Source organism: Cyprinus carpio, chromosome B22 (assembly GCF_018340385.1).
Source record: "Cyprinus carpio isolate SPL01 chromosome B22, ASM1834038v1, whole genome shotgun sequence".
NCBI lineage: Eukaryota > Metazoa > Chordata > Actinopteri > Cypriniformes > Cyprinidae > Cyprinus > Cyprinus carpio.
The window spans coordinates 18,109,733-18,134,197 of record NC_056618.1 but is presented as its reverse complement, the minus strand read 5'-3'; the positions used below and the strand labels follow the sequence as shown (position 1 = coordinate 18,134,197).

Sequence of the window (24,465 nt, the reverse complement as noted above, 5' to 3'; positions counted from 1 at the left end):
TTGGGTTCTGAGCCGTGAAAAATCATATGAGGCGTACAGTAGCCTGGGCGGACTGCGAGGGGCGCTGAAGCTCTCTGGGCGTGTGAGCGCCGCGGCTGAGGGTTGCGGAGGTGAGTAATAACGAACAGATGAGCCGGGGCCGGCCTTCTGGCACCGTCCGCCCCTCGCCTCCGCCGCGTGAACAGGTACTAAATCCACACTAAAGAGGGGAGGCGCCTACCATGTCGCGACGGACTGAGGGCTCCTTCTAGCTCTTCCTGGCCCATGTTAGCAATGTGGTGTGGGGCGCCGACGCGCCGGCCGGCAAGCGCACGGCCCCCTGCACTCCGACGTCGTGTTCCTGTAATGGGGAGGAAAGTGGCGAGCGCGGGGTGACCCTGTAGAGCGCCGTGAACTCGACGCGGCAGCGCCCACGGTGGTCGCGGAGCTTGACAGACCCGGGCAATCGCCGCGTTATCATGAGGGCGCTCGCGTGAAACGCAGTGCAGCGTACCGACTGAGATGCACGAACACGTCACGCGTGGAAAATATAAATACTGCCCCGAGGGCTAGACGCGAAGGAAGAATCTGTGTGCAGATGCCCTTAACTGCGATAGCAGAACCAGTGTGGTGGACGCCAGTGCACGCGAGGTTTCAGACGTAGAGGGTGAAAAGGAAGTGCGGAGTAGCGAGGCGTGAAAGAGGACGTTTCACAAGACGCTGCACGGGCTCTTCGGGAGCACTCGTCGTGAATTGTGCTCGTGTGAAATAGAGATGCACGTGGCAAGAACTGGCGGAACGGTTGTAGACACGGTTATTTGGTGGTTAAAAAAAAATTATATTGAGGTGATTAGGTGTGTAACAGTACTTTAAGCGATGAATGCAACTGAGATAGAGACTAGACTGGTTCTGGTAAATACCTATATAAATAAGAAATATAGGTTACCACTTTCCCCTTGTACCCTATGTTCTACACTGGAACGGGCCTCGTGTTAACTCTGAGGTGTTAAGAGCCCACACGTGATTTATAGACTTAATAGCGGTTAAGACGGTGGAGTACGGAGCGTGTCCTCTCGTCCAGATATACAAGATTCTGTGCACTTCCGGGCGGTAGACTGGTGCTTATAGGGCCACCCCTCAGTTAGCAGCACATAGTGTATAGATGAATTTGCGCGTGAGGGTGCCAAAGTGTCAGACTTCTGGGATTGTTCCATCGGATATGGTATTGCCAGGAGTTACCCATTTTGAGCGATAGTCGTGAACCAATCCATATTGATAATATGAATGTGAGAAAACTAAAGAAATATATTTAGATTTTTAAGAACGACACACATATGATTTTTCAGGTTTACCATCAGTAGAGGTGGATGTTTGGGGATCACAGTTGAGACTGTGGAGCGAGCGGTACAGCGAATTCACGATTTTGCATGAAAAAGTGAGGTCACGTCACCTAAAGCATACAGATCGAGACCACCGATATTAACATGTGTGTTCATAGCTCAGAGGGAGTAAGTAAATGAGAAACTGATTAAGTAGTGTGTTGACTTCAGCTCCTGTGAGAAAAGAAGATCGATAAAAACATCTGTTGCCGCCCAAGAAGAGCATCGCCAAAAATTCCACCACGCCACTCGTGTAGAACGACAAAAGGAGCTGTAGGTTTATCTCCCAAACGCTCCGTGACCAGATTCCCTGTGTCCACTCCCCCCAAAGTCCTGTCTAACGTTCCTTACTCTTTCACTTAGATCTGGAGTTTTTATGTTGCTTGTGTGTGACATCAGAGATGAAGCTTTGTAAACAGAAGATTCCTCTTCTTTAGTATCTGTCACATGAGGGTTACAATGTGGTAACGGTGGAGTCTGTTGTGCAAGTGCTCCATCCAAGACGCACTTCATGGGTCAACTCTTGCTCGGTTGCCTTTCATCCTGTGAAGATGCAAATTCGTGTATGCACCTGCATTTTCTTCACATCCGTTCAAGCCGATAATGGGCGCTCGTGGAACATGCAGGGCCTGTTGCTCTGGCTGGAAGCAATGTTTGTCGCGCACTGACAAGGTGCGTTATTGATATTGATCTCTGAAAGGCTTTTGTGTCTGAGTTAGGCACATGACCGGACCTGGACTGTTGTCTTTGGCTAGCAGCGAAAGTGTCATTTATGTTTAAGATGTCATTTGTCCGTAAACTGGCTTTTTTGTGTTGAATTTTGTTGCAGCATCAGGAATGTTTCAGTATGAACTCTTTTACGCCCCGCCCCCCAGGGCTCAAAATGTGTTCGAAATGCAAACATGAAATCATGATGAAATCAGAGTTATTTTCTGCACTTCTGGTGAGATCTCTGAGGAAATGAGTTGAAGAAGCACCACGGAGTAGTTCAACCAAAGATTTGCAGAAAATGTCAAGATGTATATGAGTAATGTTTTCTTCCTCGGAACAGATTTGTGGGAAATTTTGTAAGCCTTAAAAACCATATTTTGTAGCATTATATCAGTAGCTCACCAATGGATCATCTACATTGAATGGGTGCCGTCAGAATGAGAGTTTCAACAGCTGATAAAACATCATATCCTACACAAGTACTCCCCACCACCCCTCCATCCCCTCAGTTAACATCTTGTCACGAGAAAAGTGGGTTGAATGTAAGAAACCAACCCTTCATGTAAGGAGATTTTTAACTTAAAAACCATTTCTTCTGGCCTCTATCCATATTAATTTAGTTTTAATCCAGTGAAAAAATGTTCTTGTCTGAATCAGGAGAGAATATGCATAGATCAAGCACTGTTTACAGCCAAAAAAGTTCTAAACAAATATGTTGTTGTGGATTACGTGTGATGTTTTTTATCAGCTGTTTGGACTCTCAATACTTACGCAACCCATTCACTGCAGAGGATCCATTTTCTCTAAATCTAGTTCTGATGTGGAAATACACTCGTCTACATCTAGATGGCCTGAGAGTGTGTACATTTTCAGTAAAATTTCATTTTGTGGTGAAAGTTCCCTTTAAAACGATGTCATGAGGAATCATAGTTTTTCTGCATTCTCCTGGAACAGTCTTTCAGGAAATGAAGTTGACGAAGCACCATGCAGATCATTAAACGCATTCCAGTGACATTGCGTGTTTCAGCTGGAGCAGTTTTAGTCCAATGAACAAGACCACGGTTATAATTTGTGGATGTTTAAAATGAGCCAATGTAATATTGGAATAAGGTTTGTTGTGAAGTGTGTTTCCATTTTTGACTTGAACTTCATTATTTTCAGGAAATCAATGGAATTGCTGCTGCCCTGGCTGAAGAGCTCTTTCATAAGGGTCTGTTGTTATTCATTCCTAGAGATTGGCTGAAAAATAATGACAAATGGCCGTATTATAAATCTATGCTATTATAAATAGATGCTCCAAATGAGACTTTAGCATGCTTAAAGTGAAATCAGGCATCAGATATTTTAATGTAGAAAAGGTTCATAACTGCAGTCTGATACCTTTTAAAAACTGTGTTATTCATATTGGACAGTGATTCTGTTATTAAAAAACAAAATCATGCAAACCGATTATAAAATATCCTTAGATGCATTTTCTACAGTCCCCATGTTTGAAATATAGACATGTTCATCATTTTAATTTCGCATAATACATAATATGAGCAGTTTTACACTACACTAAGTTGAGGTTGGTAAGATCTTTAAGAAATCTGACAAAGGCTGCATCGATTTGAGCAAAAATTCAGTAAAACTAGTGAAAATTTTAAATATTATTAAAATTTCAAATAACTGTTTCTATTGAATTTATTTTAAAAATGTAATTCACTTCTGTGATGCAAATCTGAATTTTCAGCATCATTGCTCCATCTTCAGTGTCACGTGACCCTTCAGAAATCATTCTAATATGATGATTTGCTACTAGAGAAACATTTCTTATTATTTCCAATGCTGAAAATGGCTTAAAATGCATCATTGCATTTATTAACAGGATTCTTTTAATGAACAGAAAGAGTGAGTTCATTTGAAATAGAAATGTTATTATCAAATTGTATTAACTTTTCACTTTTTAATCAGTTCAGTACATTCTCATTCAGTTATTTCTGCATATTTTTTTATTTTTCTTAGTTTTGGCATGACATTAAAGGGATTCTCCATCCTGAAATGGAAAATTTTGTCATTAATCACTTACCCCCATGTTGTTCCAAACCCCTAAATGCTCAGTTTGTCCTCAGAACACAATTTAAGCTAAATACATGTATAAACAGCGCATCCTTGTGGTGTGGATGATACAGAAGAGCGTACACAGCATACGGTGATAATGAGACACAGAGGAGACTGTTGACAAAGGAATTATTGAATAAAGTCATTATTTTTGTTTTCTTCGCTTACAAAAAGTGTTCCCGTCGCTTCATATAACCCAGATTGCACGTCTGATGGCAGATGGAGTATTCTGAAGACGACTTTCATACTTTTTATGGGTCTTGACACTGTTATTTACCTGGCAGTCTATGGGACAGTCACAGGCCTCCCGGTTTTCATCCAAAATATCTTAATTGTATTCCGAGGACAAACAGAGCTTTTACGGGTTTGGAACGAGATGGGGGTTAGTGATTAATGACAAAATTTTCATTTTGGGATGGAGTATCCCTTTAAGATCTCTAAGATGTAGTAGTTTTGTCTCTTCCTCTAGGTGAGCAGTTGTTGGCTGCAGGCGAGGTGTTTCTCCTCAGGCCGCTTCAGTTGTACGCCGTCACACAGCAACTAAAACTCGCCAAGCCAACCTGTGCCAACGGAGATGCCAAAGCCGACCTGGGACACATCCTGGACTTCACCTGCCGCCTCAAGTACCTCAAGGTTTGAGTTTGTCACTTTACTAAAATATCAGTGCCAATATCAGTATATATAAACTGCTTCACTGTTGGTGTCTCTCAGTGTTTAGATTCTCTATTGAAAATACAGTAGTAGAAGTAGAACAAAAAATGGCAGAATGTGTATTATGTTTTATCTTCTTCTGACATTAAATCTTCATACTCAGATCCCTGGAATGAAAGCAGCGGTGGGGACAAGTAACATAGAGGAGCAGAGCCTCCCGTTTGACCTGTCCATCTTTAAATCGCTGCTTCAGATCGAGGTGAAGAGACTCACGGTTTTGTGTTTTGTGAGGGTCCGTGGACGGCGCAGTATCTAACACTTGATGTTCATTCTCAGATCAGTGATTGTGATGCCGGACAAATCGAAGGTCTGCCTTCCCTAAAGCCCACCCTGGCCACGCTCAGCATACACCTCTCGGCCAGCAGCATGAAGGTACGCTAGAAAATAATCTCAAAAACGCAGGAAAGCGTATCAAGAAATAAAAACTGATGGTTTTTAGATTCTGTTAAAAGGTTGTGACGTTTTAGTTTTTGGAAGTAAAAATTCTTAAAGGTGCTGTATGTAGGATTGACACCGAGTGGTTGAACTAGGTATTGCAGTCCAAATTCAAAATATTGGAGAGGGTTTTTTCCCCCGGCCCCTCCTCCTCTGACTTGAGGCACATGCAGGTTGTCATATTGAGGATTGAAACAGGAACAAGCGCACTTGACGATGAATGAATGAAATACGCTGTGTTTTCCGCCAACTGGCAACCCGGGGTGCTGAAATACGATTGGGTAAACTGGCAGTGGGCGGGTTTCACAAACCAAAACAGAGACTGACATTCCTGCCCTGAACGCACATTTTCAAAGGAGAATAACTAACTGGAGCATTGTTTTTCCCATAAACAAGTATGTTAATGTGAGTTGGAGGGTTTCACATTTTGATTGGTGTTGAAAGTTATTCGAATGACAATGTATGCTCCGTCTTCAATAGGAAATCTTGGTTCCCGAAGCGTCTGAATTTGCGCAGTGGGAACCTGAGGGTGTTTGATACGGACTGTCCCTGTGCGGCGATCATTCCCCGTGGAAGATGCTCACTACTTTGGACATGAGCCGAAACTTTATACGCTGCATTGATGAGTCGGTGGTGAGCATTTATATGAAACACATACCAGTTTTTCATTTGTCTTTCCTTGCTGATCGCAAATTTGAGCTTTTCCTGTTCTTTTTTGGTACAGAAACTGATTCCTGAAGTTGAATTCCTCGATCTCAGCTATAATGAATTGTCTCTAGTGGAAAACCTTCAGGTGTGTTTGTCTCTGGATAATTTCATAATATTATTTTTAAAGTGCAAAGTAGGTTTTGACGTTTAGGATCCAATAAATTATTATTTTTCACTGCAGCATTTGTACAACCTGGTTCATCTGGATCTGTCCTTCAACAAACTCACGGTGCTGGAGGCCGTTCACACTAAACTGGGGAATATCAAGACTTTGAACCTGTCTGGAAATCAGCTGGAGACCCTTTCCGGCCTCAGTAAACTTTACTCATTGGTTAACTTGGATTTAAGCAGCAACAGATTAGCACAGGTAGTTTATTACAGTGTTTGCTTAGACATTGGTTTCTTGAAACCAGCATAAATCTCTGACTTCTGTTTTTTTGTTTTCTTTTTGTAGCTGGATGAAATTAAAAACATTGGCACTCTTCCCTGTCTGGAGAAACTGTCTCTGGCTGATAACCCCATGTGCATCATCCCAGATTACAGGACTAAAGTTCTGGCCCAGTTCTGCGACCGGGCCTCCGAGGTATTGGCCTAGAGCTTTTCATCGAATCTTCGGTCTGTTTACTGCACAGTTTAGCAGTATTATTACACCAAGAAGAAAAAAAGAGTGCAGAGCTTTTCATCGAATCTTCGGTATTTATGATTAATTTTTTTCAGACTTTTTCTGGATTTGTTTCTAATTGTACACCAAGAAGAAAAAAAGAGTGCCGAACTTGTTTCTAATGACGTTTGAATGGTACAACCACCACAGAAAAAGAGCTCGACACAGTGGAGGTGCTAAAAGCCATTCAGAAAGCAAAAGAGGCCAAAGACCGAATGGCAAACAATGACAAAAAGGTATTTTAAAGATTTTATATTTGCTTTTATTTTTTATTTTTTAAAATCTAAATTAAATGGATAAAGGATCATTTAGTTCTATTATTATTATTATTATTATTAATTATTACTATGAACATTTATTATTATTCATTTTTGCTTTTAACATATATTATAGTTAGTTTTGTTTTGCTTAGAAGGAATTAAAGAAAAACAAATTATGTAAAGTCGCGTTGACAATGGAAACAAATTTACATAAAAGCCCTGCTGAATAAAAAGTTATGTAAGAGGTCCTAATTCAGTCTGCTTTATCTGGCAGGTTAATGCTTTTCTGAGTAATGTAATTTTATTTGATATATTTATAGTGTTTTAAAGGAGTGTGCTGATTGCTTTTTTTTTATTAATCGTGACAGTTTTTTAGGTGTGAATTGGCCTAAACCTTGATACCCAGACATGAGAAATCACCAAAAACATGATTAATTGTCTGGCTTTATATGCTTTTATCGATGCATTGGTGTGTCAGCATCTATTACATAACTCAGATTTTCCAGTGGAGTGAAAGACACAAGTTGTGGCGCCTCCTCCTGGCCACACTCTGATAGTGACTGGATATCATCGACAGGTCACATGGCTGCAGTCATGCTGTGTTTAATAAATGTGATTATGCATTAACTTAAAATGTGCATATGCTATTGTAATATTATAGTATATCTTAAACATTGCAGTGCACTCATGACTCTATATTATCATAATTACTATGACTGAAAAATACTCACTACATCAATAGAGCTGTTCAGTTTCGAGTATTATTTGTTGTTGATTTAAATCGTTTTGAAAAATTAAAATATTATTTAAATTATTTTCTTTAAATTAAATTTTAGAATCAAGAAAGCATATCAGGCAGAATCATCTATAATAAAACGGCATGTGAAATGGTTGCAAATATAATAAAGTGAAGCTTTTAACTGTTATTGGGAAAAATGTGCTAAAAGTCTGCACTTTTATTAAATTAGACAGAAAAATTGTAGATATGGTAATAACACGAATGCACTACTTTGCAAGTACTAACATGATATCCTAACCAGGCATGATGTTTTGATCACCAAGTAAGTGAAAGTTTGCATTAAATCCATAGCCAATCAGTAAATATGTGACTTTTTTTTTTATGGAGCAGAATATGGACCAATGAAATTTCAGTGTGGGTGGAAAAACTGATTAACATGGCGATTTATGGCTTGTCGTTCTGGTTTAGACATGTTGTAAAATTTAAAATGAACATTAAGATGTTTACTATCCCTCACACCCTTTACATTGACCTCCAGGGGTCTTGAATTAGTCACACTGTGTTTTTGGCTAAAGAGGAGCCTGATGTTCTTGTTGTCAGGTGAGTGATGTCCCGGGACAGGCCGCAGGCGGGCCACAGTCCTCTTCGTCATCTCTCGTCGTGCCGCCCTCCTCTTCCTCCCCCCTCTCTGTCTCGTGATGTCTCGTTGCGTCAAGGTAATCATGTATGTATCGCGCTGCTGGGACGAGGGGGGGAACCCAAATGGAGAATTAAAAGTGAAGTGTGTTGTTTCAAACACTCCCATCTGTCACTGGTTGGATAAAAAAATAGTCTTTCCTAAACTCATTGTGTCTGCATATAAAAATGGGAGAGGAGAAAGTATAATCAAAAAATTTACAAAATCAAAAAAATTTAAATAAATACACACTTCACCTTTAAAAAATTAAAAAAGGCATGGCATGATTAGATATTAGCATGCTCTGTGTTGCCATCATGTGATTTAGTTTTTTTATGACTGTAAATGAATAATCAGATAGTATTGAATCCTTTTCTTATGACAATCTGAAGCTATTGAATTTTTATTCCTTACAAAAAGACTTGGGTTTTCTTTGCACCAGTGATTGCTAAATCTCATTTCATTTACATTTCTGTTCAGTTACTCCTGCATACTGACTTATTGCAGCTCTGCCGGTCGTAATTGCGTTTCAGAGATTTGGTGCGTCCGTTTCTGCACTGCAGATGAAATAAATCAAGTTTCATCATCATTCCTCAGTGATTTGTCTCATATCTTTGCTTTGAATGAGTATAATGGGCATCCATTTCTTTCCTTTGCAGTGTTAAACTAGCTTAAAAGTTGATTTTTGTGGTGGTTAATTTGCATGTGTTTCTCTAAATACTGATTGGGCCTGATTTATAAAGCATTTGATCTCCATATTTGTCTCTTGAGTGTTAGTTACTAGCAACAGCCTCAGTGTGGTTTGATAGACTTTCAGTTTTTTTGCAAACAGCGTCTAAATATTCAGCGCTACGCACTCCTAAAAATGTGATTTTAAATAAAGTTTCTCAAATATTAATGGAATATTATTATACTCCATTGTAATGGTATCATCTATACATTAGTTCGTAATCTATACATTCCATTTTATTTGCATATAAAACACACATTATATGGGATTGTATAATGTTTAAGAGTGTATTAATATACACACACATATATATGTGGGAGGGGGTGGTATGTAGTGTCTGACTGCAAACATAGTTTAGCTTTATTTTTAATGGCTGAAACCTTAATTCAGCGTGCATCCATATGTGGTTTGAAATCTAATTAAAATCAGATCATGCTGTTTCTTCAGCTGCTGCCAGTTGTTGCCTGTCAGTCTCTTGACATCGTCCTGACATTTGAATTGTTACTATATTGTCACCCAATATGGATACAGCATATATTGCCTGAACAAACAAATCACATCATCACCATCCATTTTCATCATCACCACATTGAATTGTGCTGTGAACTAAACTTTAGTGACTAAAGAATGACTTTCTGCTTTCCATCTATCTCCCATTCAGAAATAACTACTTGTAAAGAAAAAGCTTTTATTACCAAAGAGATATTACTCCTGTGGATTCTACATTTACCCAGAGATGCTATGATGTTTATAACTCAGCCTGTGATATCATTCCACAGGTTGGTTTGTATTATATCACAATTAATTAGTTAAAATAGTTTCAGCAACCAACAAGAACACAGCCCTGGTCCTTTTTTTGCAGGTGAAAACTCAAATTGATTCCAGTTTGTCTTCCGAGGTCACCTTTGAAAGCAGGTGAGTTCTTATATTATTTTGTTTTGTTTCTGCTATGCCGAAGCATACTTGTATCCCATAAATGTGGTTGCAAAGAGTTGACCAAACTGTTTTTTCTATGTTTATGTCCTTAAGTAGAGTACATTTTTGGCCTTATAACTTGTGATTGACTAAGGTAGTAATAAAAATGTAGAGTTACTAAAACATGTGTCCATTGACACAACTTCCAGTCCATGAAGAGCAAGTATAGGTTGGTACTGGTGTTGAAGTGCTTAAAGGATGAGCAGTTATGGTTTTATGTTCAAGATTCCAAAGCTAAACCAAAAAACGCTTCATTCCTCTTTAGCCCCTGTTGCTGTGAAGAGGAGTGGAAACCTTGGACTGCAATCTTTCAAATCTCTTTGTACCTCTTTCTTTACTGTCCTTCGCTACCACCAACCAGGAGTTTATAAACCAGCTTACTGCTCACATCAACCAGGCTAATAGAGAAGAATCAACTCCGATACCTTGCAAAACCACGTCTCTTGAGGACACAGACCAAGGCAGTCCTCAATCTGGAGATGGGTACTTTGAAATGACAATAGATGACACCAACGAGATCATGGGTTGTTCCTCTTCGTCTACCATTCAGGAAAAAATGCCAGATGATGTGAAGAAGGAATCTGCTATTGATAATGTAAAAATGGTGCTTTGGTCTCTTTGCATCAGTGTTGGAGAAGGTTTGAGTCAGCGGCCATCTTGTTTTTGGTGGCAACGGACAGCTCGCTTGTGGTTTTCCACACAAGGTCAGAAGAACCAGCGAGTACTTTGGAAGAACTAATGGAGAACCTTGAGACAGACTTGGTTGTGCCGTACACCAACATTGAGACCTTTCAGTTTGATATTCCAGAGGTTTGTTTCTCCCTGAAGGTCAAGTCAAGGAATACACGATGGTTCTTTTTCTCAAACGCCCAAAGTCTGAAGGAGATGCACTCTTGCATTGTTCCAAATGTGGACCAAACTAATGAGCAAGTTTTGAACTCCTCTAAACACTCAAGTGTTTATCCGACAGTTTCTGAACTCTTGGGACTTTGAGGAAAGTGAGGGCAGCGTTAAAGGTGGACACTTGATCCATTTCCTTGATCTAGGCTCATCTACCTCCGACAAGAACGTCGCAAACACACTCAAAGTTTCCAAAGAACTCCGCAACTTTGGATGTATTATCCCAAATCGGCCTGTTTGAAAGCGGTCAGAACAAACCTCCAATCCCATGATTCTTTTCCTGACCTCTCGGCACCTCTGCATTCTCATGGTAGACTTTGTCACTGTGGCAATCCCGGGACCCTTCGGAAGCAAGTACGATGCGGAGCTGCTCCAAAGTTATCCGTATCCCACTCTCCTTTACTCTTCTCGACCCAAAGCAGTGCTGTTCCTGTAGAGCTGTTTCAAACTCTCGGCGTTTCTACGATGAGCATGTTGTAGAACTGATGGCAGGTCACGAGTGCCTGACTGTTGTTTTTGCCCTTCCACAAGACAAGTTTACATTCCTGAGAGAGTTCACGCAGCTTCGGTCCAATCTGAGGGAAATTAAACCATCGCTCTCCAGCGCACTAAGAAAGGACACTTGAAAGTGCACAGTTTGTCCCACTTCTGCAACAGCCACAGAAAGAATACCTACCAGCAGGTAATGGGGCTCATTCATTACCAGTATTTTCAAATATATGTATAGATGCCATTTTAGCTCCAGTCCTAAGCTGCCCTTCTGCTTAAAATAAGATGCTATAACGATCTGGCACAACACATTAAAGAGACACGAAATGGTACTGGGATTGCAAAAGTAACTAAGGGGGTGGGTCTTTGTGAATGGACAAACCTTATTCCTAATCCTTAGTTTACAGATGAACCATCTTAACTGGGTACTACCAAATGCAGCAGAGGAGATAAAAAATGCATCTGCTAAATGACTACTCATTTTTCCTAAGGCAGCATTTGTTAATTAGCAAACCTTAATGGTTCTTGTTAGCTGTTTTTCACAGTAGATATACTGCACTGCTTTTTTTTTTCCCCACAGCATCCCTCAGGAGGTGCCAAGGCCCCACCTGACCCTGTCTCTGCTGTATCCAGCCAAATCCCTCATTCAGAAGCTGATGGAAGACAACCAATGTCCCTCACACCTCTCGCTCTCCTCCTCATTACTCCTCATCTCGTCTCTCAAGGGAGACCAGCTTGTTCACTTCTTCCACGACAATATTGCAGAGGCAAGTCATTTGCGCATTTTGCAGATTCAGATCCTGCAAGGAAATTTCCTGGATGGTTATGCTCTAGAATGTTCCCTACGGAAGCAATCTCTTGGGTTTTTCCTGTGGTTCTGTTGTTGTCGTTACACTGTATATTCCTTGATTTGTCCTTCCTGTCAACCCCTCTCTTCCTGTTTGTGCTTTTGGCTCCTGTGCACTTGTTTATTTACTTTTTGTTACATTTGGCCAGGCTGCCTTGTTTTCAAGAGGACTATCTGATCCTCTTTCCACTCATTCATATTCAATCATTGTCTTGTTTTTACAGGATATCCTAGACTGAATTTAAACTGTAAACAAACAAGCCTAACATTTGAAGTTGGTAACATGATCAGTATCCCTCACTAGAATCCTTAATGCCCTACAGTTGTATGGTTAGTTCACCCAAAAATTTTAAATTAGCCTATAAATTACTCACCCTCAAGTCTTCCTAGGTGTATATGACTTTCTTCTTTCAGACAAATCCAGTCGGAGTCCAAAAGAAGTTAAATAAAAAGCGCCCATCCATAAAAAAAAAAGTGTCTCACACTGCTCCGGGGGTGAACAAAGGCCTTCTGATGCCAATCGATGTGTTTTTTGTAAGCAAATTATCCATATTCAAAACATAATAATCACTTTAATGTGTGTTTTTGGTTGTAAGGGAAAGATAGATTTGTTCACCTTCCTAAAGAACCCCGCGTTATGTAAACAGTGGATACGGTTTGTTTTTCCGGGGCAGCAAAGTGTGTTTGTTGACGAACATTTTATAAACAAGGCCCCTGTAACATCTGCACATCGTTTGATACTGAAAGATGAAGCGATAAAAGATCCTGGTCATGATTCAGAACTGCAGACGGTAAGTGAATTAGATGTCTATTTTGTTTGCATTCGGCGTTCAAGTGCTCGTCACTCTTTAGCTCCACCCATGGCGCACCTCCAGGAGCTTGGCTTTTTCCAGAGAGAATTGTAAAGCTGTATCTTTCTTTTATAGATATGATAAAACGAAATACTTTTTGGAGTTTGGGTAAAACTGTGTGTGTTATGCCCCCTTTTACTTCCTTTGGACTGATGCATGCAACACCCACTGAGTGCCATGAAACAGCTTAAAAGATCAAAGACAATTTTTAATATAACTCCAACTGGAGTTGAAAAGAAGAAAGAAGAAAATCATATACACCTTGGATGACTTGAGGGTGAATAATTTAAGGGCTAATTTTCATTTTTAGGAGAAACTAACCCTTTAATTTGAGTGTGTTTATAGAGTATGTGTATTCTTTAAAACAATAAATCGCATGGTTCAAGGTATCATTTATGTTCACTGCACAAAATGCATGGAAGAAACAATTCTGACACTACATTTGAGCAATTGTAATCCTTGACTAAGCAAACACTGTTAAATAAACTGCAGTATTATGCAATGAAGAGACAGAACACTTAGGGTGTTTATCTCACCGTTTGCATGCAGATGGAGAATGAGGAGCTGAAACACATCCTGTGGACGTCGGTGCTCTTCTACAGATCTCCTGATGTGGAGACGAGTGCCTGTGTCCTGCTGTCCACTAAAGCCATCTACTTTCATCCTGGATGATACAGCATCCTCACTCACCAACCAATCAAGTGAGCAAAAAAATGTACTTTACATTTGGAGTGACATTTTTATTCTAATCTGATATTCAGCCACATTCAGTTTTGTTGTTCATTTGATATACCTACTAATTTATATTTATTTACAAAATCAAATAAAATCAAATCACTTTTATTGGCACATCACCAACAGCACATGTGCCTTGGAGAGTGATATTCTTGGGAGCGTGCTCTAGACAGTGCAGAAACAATTTACATATAGACAATGTGCAATTTACACATACATATATTCAGTACACACAGTGTACTATTATAACATACAGTTAGCAAGACACATTATACACAGTATTTACACATTCATACAATATGTACACATTCTACAATAACGGTAGAAAATGTATATTCTTAAATTTTTAGAAGTTTATATAGGTTATACATGAACTGGATACACAAAATGTCATGGATGTGCATTAGGTGGTATCCAGTGGTAGCAGATAGATTATTGTATTAAATGCAGGTGTGTATGTATAGTCCAGTATTGAACTGTTGAAGTTAAAGTGCAGTGTGTGGCATACCATATTGTGGGAGTATGCGGTAGGGTGTATTAGTCTGATAGATTGGGGGAAAAAGCTATCCCTCAGTCAGCTTGTGCGGGATCGGATGCTGTGATCAGGCCTATCACTGTTGTGTTGTCAGTGAATTTGACGATGACGTTGGAGCTGTGTGTGGCTACAAAGTCATTTGTGTGTACAGGGAGTACAGGAGTGGGCTGAGGACACAGCCCTGGAGGGCACCAGTGTTGAGGGTCAGCGGTGATGTAGTGTTGTTGCCAATTCTGAGCACCTGACTTCTGCCTGTCAGGAAGTCCAGGATCCAGCTGCACAGAGATCTGTTTAGTCCCAGACTCTGGAGCTTTGCAACAAGTGTGGCAGGCACTATGGTGTTAAATGCTGAGCTGTAGTCCACAAACAGCATTCTCACATAGGTTGTTCTTATTTTCCAGGTGGGAGAGAGCAGTGTGTAGGGTGAAAAGCCATAGCATCTTCTGTAGAACGTTTTGCTACGATATGCAAATTGTAGTGGCTCCAGTGAGGAAGGCAGCACAGAGCAGATGTAGTCTCTTATGAGTCTATCAAAACACTTGCTGAAGATGGGTGTCAGAGCAACGGGCCTCCAATCATTCAAGCATGTGATTTTATTTTGCGTTTTGGTATGGGCACAATGGTGGATTTTTTTGAAGCACGAGGGGACCATGGACAGAGAGAGAGGTTGAAAATGTCTGTGAAAACACCGGCTAGTTGGAATGCGCATGCTCAGAGCACACGACCTGGCATTGCTTCAGGACCCGCAGCCTTGTGGATATTCATCCATCGGAAGGATCGGGTTACATCCGCAACAGAAACGGAGAGTGCACTCACCTCTTTTTGCAGGAGTGCTCTCTCTCTCTGTGGGTGGTGTTGTGAGCCCTCGAAACGAGCATTAAAGTTATTAAGCTCATCCGGTAAAGAGGCGGCGATATTTACAGTAGCTGGTTTATTTCCTTTAAAATCTGGTTATGTTATTGATGCCCTGCCACATGCTTCTTGCATTGTTGGTGTTGAATGTTCTTCAACTTTGTTTTTATATTGTCTTTTTGTGGCTTTGAGGATTTCCTGAGTTCGTAACTGGCTTGTTTGTGATCGTCAGCGTTTCTAGATTTAAAAGCAGATGTCCGCACTGACAAGGCTGCTCGAACATCGCTATTAATCCATGGTTTTTTGGTTGGGGTAGATGCGGATTGTTTTTGTCGGCACTACATCTTCTACACACTTCCTGATGAAACGTTATAGTTTCTGAGTACACCTCTATGTCGTCATCAGACGCTGCCTGGAAACATGTCCCAGTCCACGTGATCAAAACAGTCCTGTAGTATAGCGTCCGATTGGTCCGACCAGCACTGAATTGTCCTGAGGGCGGGTGCTTCCCATTTCAGTTTTCTGCCTATAAGCATGCAGGAGCAGAATGGAAGAGTGATCATATTTGCTGAAAGGTGGGCGGGGAGAGGGATTTGTAGGAGAGGAGAGTAGCAGTGGTCCAGTGCACGATCACCACTTGGTTGATGAAGTGTTGAAAATATTTAGGAAGTTGGCTTGTTAAAGTCCCCCGTAACAATAAACAACGCATCTAGGTACGCGGTTTCCTGCTCACTTATATTCCCATACAGTCCCTTGAGTGCCTGGTCTGTGTTGGCTTGAGGGGGAATGTAAACAGCTGTGATTATAATCACTGTGAATTCCCTCGGTAGCCAGAATGGTCGACACAGAAGCATATGAAATTCCAGATCAGGGGAGCAGAAGGATTTAATAGAGTGTATGTTCCTCTCATCACACCACAAGTTGTTGATAAAGAAACAAACACCCCCACCTCTGCTTTTCCCTGTGAGCTTTTTCGTTCTGTCCGAGCGGTGCACGGAGAACCCCGTAAGCTCGATGGCTGAGTCTGGAACCTCTGCTTAAAATCCGGTTTCTGTGAGGCAAATAGGTGTTTGTAATAAACAAAATAACAAGTAAAACTACAAAAAACTGCAGCATTTACTTGGAGCTCGCAACACGGCTGCCATGCTCGGTGCCATCTGGGAGAGGTATTATATATGCGATTCTATATGCTGTTCTAGTCAACAGTCTTGTTAGAACATTAAAATCGATTCATTAAATGATTGATTGATCTTGCAGAGATGTGGACCTGGCACCCGTCCGAGCACAAGGACACTGATTTCCTCTTCTCCTTCTGCTTCACCCTGAAACTAAAAAGACCTGCAGAGCGTCAATGTGGGCTTGTTCGATCAGTACTTCAGAGTCGTGGGTGAGTTTTTTTTGACCAAGATCTCTTCTCCTCACATTTTCCATCCCAAATTAGTCAAAGATATACATGATTGGATGACATATTTATTAAGCTGACACCAATTGTAATCATCAGCTTAAAAGATTAGTTCACTTCCAGAATAAAAATGTTCTAAATTTTCTAGCTGAGCTGAAAAATACAAGTGTTCTAATAATTTTGGCCACCACTGTGTATAAGTGCATGCTGTTTAAATTTTCACAAGTCCATTTCGACGTCAAAGTTTGGCTGGTTTGTTTTGTGGGAAAGCTTCATGAATTCAACTCTGCTAAAACTAAATAGCATTTCATATTGCTGCTTCTCTCCTTAGAAATTGTGAGAAGATCAAATTTTTGGCATTTGTTCACATCAGACCATTTTGTGTATGTTTGGTTATACAACCCAAAACAGTTCCAGTTTAAAATCCTACTCTGAATTAATTGATGCTGCAATGAACCTGAAATCGAAAACACTTCAAGTTTAATAGTTTAACGTTTCTCTTCAAAGGGCCTTCGGCTGATCAAATCATTTCCTGTCTGACCCGTGACGGTTACGGCACACATCGGTTCCTGCAGCAGCTGATGATGGTTTTGTCCTTGCTGGAGAAAGTTCCCTCTCCAGAACCTTCTGAGCTGGATTTCTACTCGCAGTTTGGAAAACAAAAGCACAGGTTTGACTACTTGCACTGTGAATATTCAATATATCACTCATGCTTATCTGAACATTTTGTCTGGATGTTTAGCAAACAATTTTTATTGTTAAAATATTTGTATGTCCTCATAAATCAGGTAAAATGGGAGAACTATGAACTGGTCCATTCCAGCAAAGTCAAGTTTGTATATCCAAGTGAGGAAGAGATCGGAGACCTCACCTTCATTGTAGCGGAGAGGAAGACCCCCCAGCCACCGTCTCACTCCTTCAACATCCTTTTGTACGTGCTGGTATTCCAGGTCCACGTCGTTCCAGGGCAGACGGCCCAGAACCAGACTGTCCTACAACCCAAGACTCTTATACTCACCAGCACGGACGTCTTCCTCCTGGATGAAGACCACATCAGCTACCCGCTGCCTGAATTTGCAAAAGAGCCTCCGCAAAGAGACAAGTACCGCCTCCGGGATGCCCAACGACTACGCGACCTGGACCGCGTGCTAATGGGCTACCAGACTTACCCACAAGCCCTCACGCTGGTGTTCGACGACGTCCCTGGACCGGATCTTTTGTGCCACCTTACCATGGACCATTTTGCAGAGAGTGGTCGCGACAGGACGCAGGGGGTTGGAGGAGACATGGGGGAAGTGCATTGGTGTATTTTCGTACCAGGAGCGGACAGCAGAGAGCGGCTAATATCGCTCTTGGCTCGCCAGTGGGAGACGTTGTGTAGCCGAGAGCTGCCAGTTGAGCTAACAGGCTGAAGTTGGGGGAAAAAAAATTGAGAATTTGCAATATTCACCTACACAGTATGATGAACATTTCTTTTTACGAACATTTTTTGCAGTTTTGACACAATGCATCCTGGGAAGCTGTATTGTAGAGTCCACACGAGTGTAATATATATATATATATTTTGTCTGAGGCTTCAAACTTAGCTTTTTTTTTTTGCTGCTTTGCAGACATATTTATCAGCTGCTGTGTACAATCGGCCGTGCATCATGAAATGTGAAACGTCTGTTATACAGTTTTGTGCAGTTCAGTGTTATTTTAAGTAAATTTGTTGTTCTTTGGCAACAAAATTATTACTTTTTTCAGATATATATATATAGATATATATATATATATTTTAATTAATGGAAATATATAGTCTTTTGTCTTTTGTTTTTTTTTATCTAAATGCTGTTTTAAATTTTAGATTTTAGAAATTATTCCCGAGACTAATCTGTGCATTTATTTGTACATATTTGTACAGATATTCAAACGGAAGGCCACCGAGCACGTTTACAGAGTGCTTTTAACTTCATGAGATTATTCTCCTTGGGAATTCAGACTGATTATGCACTTTGATTTTTTTTTAATAAATGTGAGTAAATGTAAATGGTTTTATTTATCCTGTTTTTTTCTTCATTTAATGTCCAAATATTTTGTTTCAACCACAAAATGGCACAAAATGCTAAAGTAGAACATGACCCCCCCCCCCCCCCCAATGTTCCATTATTATTTCTAAAGGGATTAAAGCCCACAGCTTCACTGTTAATAGAGAAACACGGCAAAACTTTGGTAATTCATGCTTACACACCCCCCATAAATGAACACTTTTGATGAATTACACTTTTCTGAGAATAGAATATTAAAGAGGAGATCACTAAAACTGCGATCTAACACCAGTGTTTTCAAAACGGTGCACAGGGTTGCCAGGTTGACAAAGATAAGTAGCACACTTAGCAGATATTTCCGTATTGCGCAAGTGAGAAGCACTGTTTCGGGGATTACATCTCTTTATATCAGGCAACCCAGTAGTGTTCCTCTGCGGCCAGATTAAACCTTGTTGCTGTTGGAACATAGAAAGGATCTGCAAAGTTACAAAGCTCAAAGTCCACTTCAAAAGGAGATATTTTATTTAACAGAAATAACTTCAAAAACTACAACGAACAACTTGTTTGGACTACAACGCATGTTTTCTCGGATTTGTGATATCACAAAGATTGACGAATGAGACGAGACCTGGTTGAGCTGCACTAGAGAAGGCAACAAGTGTTATCACTATGTCGGAGACATGCTAGCTTTCCCAAGACAGACGTACTTAGAGTGGTTACAATCATCCGGGTTTAAACTGATCAAATCAAATTGATTTGCTTTTGAAACAATATTTACACTTGAAGCTGGCAGGTGGCTATGGTAAGGGGCATGACATTTTCCGACCAGGCGCTGAGTGCTGCCAATCACAACACACACTGGTCCAGCTAACAATCACAGCACAGACTGGCCTAGCTAACCATCACAGCACATTTTAGGGCTGCACGATTATGACAAAAATCATAATTGTCGATTATTCCCTTGAAATTGTAATTGCAATTATTAATTACGATTATCACATTTTACATTGAATGATGTTTATACCATTGTTTGATGCAACTGCATGCCATATTTTTTTTTATGAAAACAAACAAGCTGAAAACACTAACTGAAAAACCTTTAGTGTATTTCTATAGTAATAAGCCTCAAATGTCAAATATACATCGGATTGGTTTCTTTAAAATATAAAAAAAGTTGTAAAAATATGAATGATATTATACTGTTATACTAAAACTAAAACAATGGAAAGACCCTTAAGATAACATGTAGAAAGAAAAAAACATATCTTAAGTGTGTGCAGAATAACATAAGTGGACTTTGAACGATTAATTGCCGCTTTGAACGATTACGTAATTGTGGCATCCATAATTGTAATCGCGATTAGAAATTCGATTACTTGTGCAGCCCTAGCACATTTAGTATTTCAGAAGGCATTTGATACAGGAACTATTCGAGCCGTTCCTGCCAGACTGGGAAGAGAGGTGTTGTAATAATGTAAAATAGGGGAAAAATAATGTGTTTTTCGAACAACCTAGTATGAGAGCCTGTTCTAGTACACCCCCAAAACAAAATAAAGACTTTGTACAAAGAGCATAATGCGACCATTTTCAGGAATTACAGCTATTTAATATGTACTTGCCCCCTTTTTCAAGGGACCATAAGTAATTAGACAGCCATTTCATGGACAGATGTGGGCTATTCCGTCGTTATTTCTACATTAATCGGGTAAAAATTCTGGAGTTGATTCTAAGTGTGGCATTTGCATTTAGAAGCTGTTGCTGTGTGACCACATCATGCAGTCAAAGAAGCGCTCCATGCAAGTGAAAGTCTTCAAAAACCAAATCAACAGTTTGGTACATTCTGAGAAAAAATAATGCACTAGTGAGCTCAGCAACATAAAAAGGCCTGGACGTCCACAGAGGACGACAGGTGGATGATCAGAGAATCTTCTTCATGGTAAAGAAAAACCCTTTGACAACATCGAGTGAGTTCAGCACAAGGCCAGATTAGACTTTGCCTTGAAAAAAAAGCCAGACCAATTCTGGAAAAAGCACTCTTTGGACAGCTGAATTAAGATCAACCTGTACCAGAATGGTGTTTACTGATGAAGTGACAGAGGACATATAGCAAAAGAAACCCAGGAGTTTTTGAAGGTAAGAAAAGTCAATCTTCTGATTTCAACCCAATTGAGCATGCATTCACTTGCTGAAGACAAAAAACTAAAGGCAGAAAGACCCAAAAAACTAACAAAAACAGAAGTCAGCTGCAGTAAAGGCCTGGCAAAATATCACAAAAGAGGAAACCCAGTCTCTGATGATGTCCATGAGTTCCAGACTTAAGGCAGTCATTGCCTGCAAAGGATTCTGAACAAATATTAAAAATGTTATTTGATTATATTTATTTGTCCAAATACATTTGAGCCCCTGGAAGTGGGGGGATTTCCTAAGCTTTTTATGTTATATTTTTGTTTAACCCCTTGAATTAAAGCTTAAAATCTGCACTTCAATTTCATCTTTATTGTTTCATTTTAATTCTGTTCTGGTGGCATACAGACCCAAAATTATGAAAATTGTGTCAGTGTCCAAATATATATGGACCTAACTTATATATAGAGAGAGAAAGAGAATAATTAGAATAATTAAAAAATCGAAAAAAAGTTGTGAAATATAGCTTCATAATCAGATAGCATGCGGATGTGGGCCACTTAAGGCAATGATACGGCACCGCTGACCTTCTTATGGCCTGTACAAAATGGATGTAAGCCTGAAGTGGCCCACATGTAAAAAAGCAAAAAATGGCCCAAATGTATCAAATCACATGTGGGCCTCTATAGGCCAGAGATGCTGTGTTCACGGCAATGTGTAATCTGAATGTGACCCTTAAGTGGCCCATGTGGTAAATAGTGAATATAGCCCAAATAGTGCCAACCAAATGTGGGCCAACTTTGGCAAAAATGTGGCACAATCAACAAAGGCTAATCAGGGTGTAAACCAAATGTGGCCCACATATGATGCCACAAAAATGGCCCAGTTATCCTAAACTATATCTCGGCCAGTTTTGGCAAAGAAACATTTAGGTTCAAACTTGTTAAGAACTGTTTTTAAAGTATTAGAATGTTTTTGAATATTTATCCATGACATTTGAATTGCTGCTTGTGCAAAACTTGGTTTGGAATGATTTTTACCAAGTAAGACACATTTTTGGAACTTATTTGAACATTTAGGGAGGACATGTTTTAATTTCTCTTTACAATATGTTGAGTATTGTTGATGCATAACTCACTTAAGGCTTATTATGGCCCAGTTAATGTATATTTTTGGTTTATTTGGTTCATTATTAGCTAAAATGTGGCTGTGTAGTGGCCTGCTTGTGGACCACTGCCAAAATGCCACCATTCCATGCAGCATGTGGGCCACATGAGGAATGTGGGGAAGACCAGGGTTAGAATAAAAATCAACTGTCAACCACATTAGGGCCAGTTTTGGTTTATTTGGTTGGCTTACATGCAGCAATGCTAAGGCTTACCTGAGGCCCAAATCTGGTGTTGGATCTGGGCCAAAATGAAAATAAATGTGGCCCACATTTTGGGCAGGTCTGCTTTATTTTATTTATTTATTTATTTTTCATGGCTGACATGCAGCCTTCCTATGGCTTGCTTGTGGCCAAAATTTGGCAAACAGGCGCGGATCACCCAAAAAGCCATCATTCTACATAGTATGTGAGCCAGAGCAAGGAAAAAATGTGGCCCAGATTTGGGCTAGCTCTGGTTTTTATTTATTTTTCATGGCTCATATGCCGATCTACGTATGGCTTGCTTGTGGTCCAAATTTCGCAAAAACAGGAGTGGTTTCCACCCAAATGCCTTCATTCTTCACAGTATGTGGGCTGGGACAAGGTGTTGGATCTAGGCCGGATCTGGGCCAGAATTAAAACCAATGTGACCCAGATTTGGGCCAGTTCTGCTTTATTTGGTTTATTCATGGACTGACACTGGGCCTTCATTTGGCTTGCTATGGCCCAAATTTGGCAACAGGAGCGGACCCGGCGCCCAAGTGCCCTCATTCTTCACAGTTATGTGGGATCTAGAGCAAGGTGTTGGACCTGGGCCAGAATTAAAATCAATGTGCCCAATTTGGGCCAGTTCTGGGTTATTTTTATTTATTTATTTTCATGGCTTGACATGCAGCCTACCTATGGCTTACTTTGGTCCATATTTTGCAAACAGGAGCGGACCGCCCATTTCACGCGGTATGTGGGCCAGGATGAAAGTGTCAGGTGTGGGTCTGATCTGGGCCAGGGCATTTAGCTAATTGAGTATAGATAAAATTATTTAATTTTTTTGGAAGAAGAATCATAGTCAATCGAATTTAGTCCTTTAATAGGCTTGTTTGTAAACTGGTACAATCAAGAATCAAGCTTGCTTGGTCAAGATTACTTACAATGCAAAAAAAGAGTAAGATTCACTTTCAGGTATTTTGGTCGACAATCTTGTCCAAAGCGTACTTAACTTTATTTGTATTTTTCTTGTTTATTTATTATTTTTCTTCTTTTTGATTGTGACAGTGCTGTGAGGGACTATGAACCAAGTCCACTGTGAGGAATAGGTTAATTTATGGCACTAAATATAACTATATATTCATATATAAACTATGTTTTATGGATTTGTATTGTTAATGCTATTTGAATATATTTATTTCAATATATTAATATTATATTAATATATTACTATTAATTATTTTACAGTATATTTCATATTATTTAATGGTTTTCTGTTTTTGTTTCAGTTTTTTCAATTACTAAAAATCTTTAAAATGCTAGGTAAATCTGTTCTGTACTAAATTCACATCTTAAAAGGCTCGCTGTGTAAATAACAGAAAGATTTGGACAACACAAAACTAAAGTATTGTAATGACCAACCAAAGGTCTAAGTTTGAGCCAAACCGGAAAAACCTCTTCTTCAATCTCCAGCACCATGTTGTTCCCTCAAAGACAGAATAGTCAGCAATATTAGATTCTCCTGCTTTGAAACCCAGTGTGCACGGGGCCTGTGCTGAAAACATTATGGTCTGATTGACCGCTAGCAAACTGCTTAAACACACGCACATGGGGGTCAGTGCAAAAAAACTTTGTGCTTCGGGGGAAACTGACGAAGTGGTATTTTAGCACCCCTGAATTTAAAACATGCGTGTCGGACACAAGTAAAAAATGGCAGGGAACATTTGCTCTGTGCTGCTGAATTAATGTGTCCAGCGCTGGGTATTGTCAGTCCTGACCCCTTCACTTCCTGTGTATTCTTGGTAGGCAAACTTCTGGGCCTGGGTGTGGAGGGCATGCTGAATTCACTCAATGCTAGTTTATGGGAAAAAAAAAATTTTTCAGGAGTTTATTATCTTTTGTAGCATTAGACGATTGGAAGCACTCTACTAGCCTGCTACTTTTTTTAATGTTCTTCTGAATGTTATGTTTGTTAGTGTTCAGCCCCGAATGCTTTGACAGATTTAAACCCATCTGTAAACCCATGTCTCAAAAAAAAAAAAATTCAAGTCGGCATATAAATAACAGTTAACTAAATAGTCATAACAAAAGACCAGCATAAGAATAATGGACTTGATGCACCTAATAATTTTGTGTGTTTTTGAAAAGATATCTTTTTAATCTCTGTCAATAGTATCACTATTCAGCAGGACAGGACACAATAGCAGAAAGTTCAAACCGAGACACAAGCAGTGCTGCAGTGTGATGAACGAGATGTTTTTTCCTAACGTTATAGAAAGGAAAAACAA

At 40.0% G+C, this 24,465-nt stretch overlaps 1 pseudogene; it reads left to right on the top strand.

The window, feature by feature from the left end:
• The first annotated feature begins 3,212 nt into the window (after positions 1 to 3,212).
• Positions 3,213 to 18,408, top strand: LOC122141634 (annotated as a pseudogene).
• The last annotated feature ends 6,057 nt before the right edge of the window (positions 18,409 to 24,465 follow it).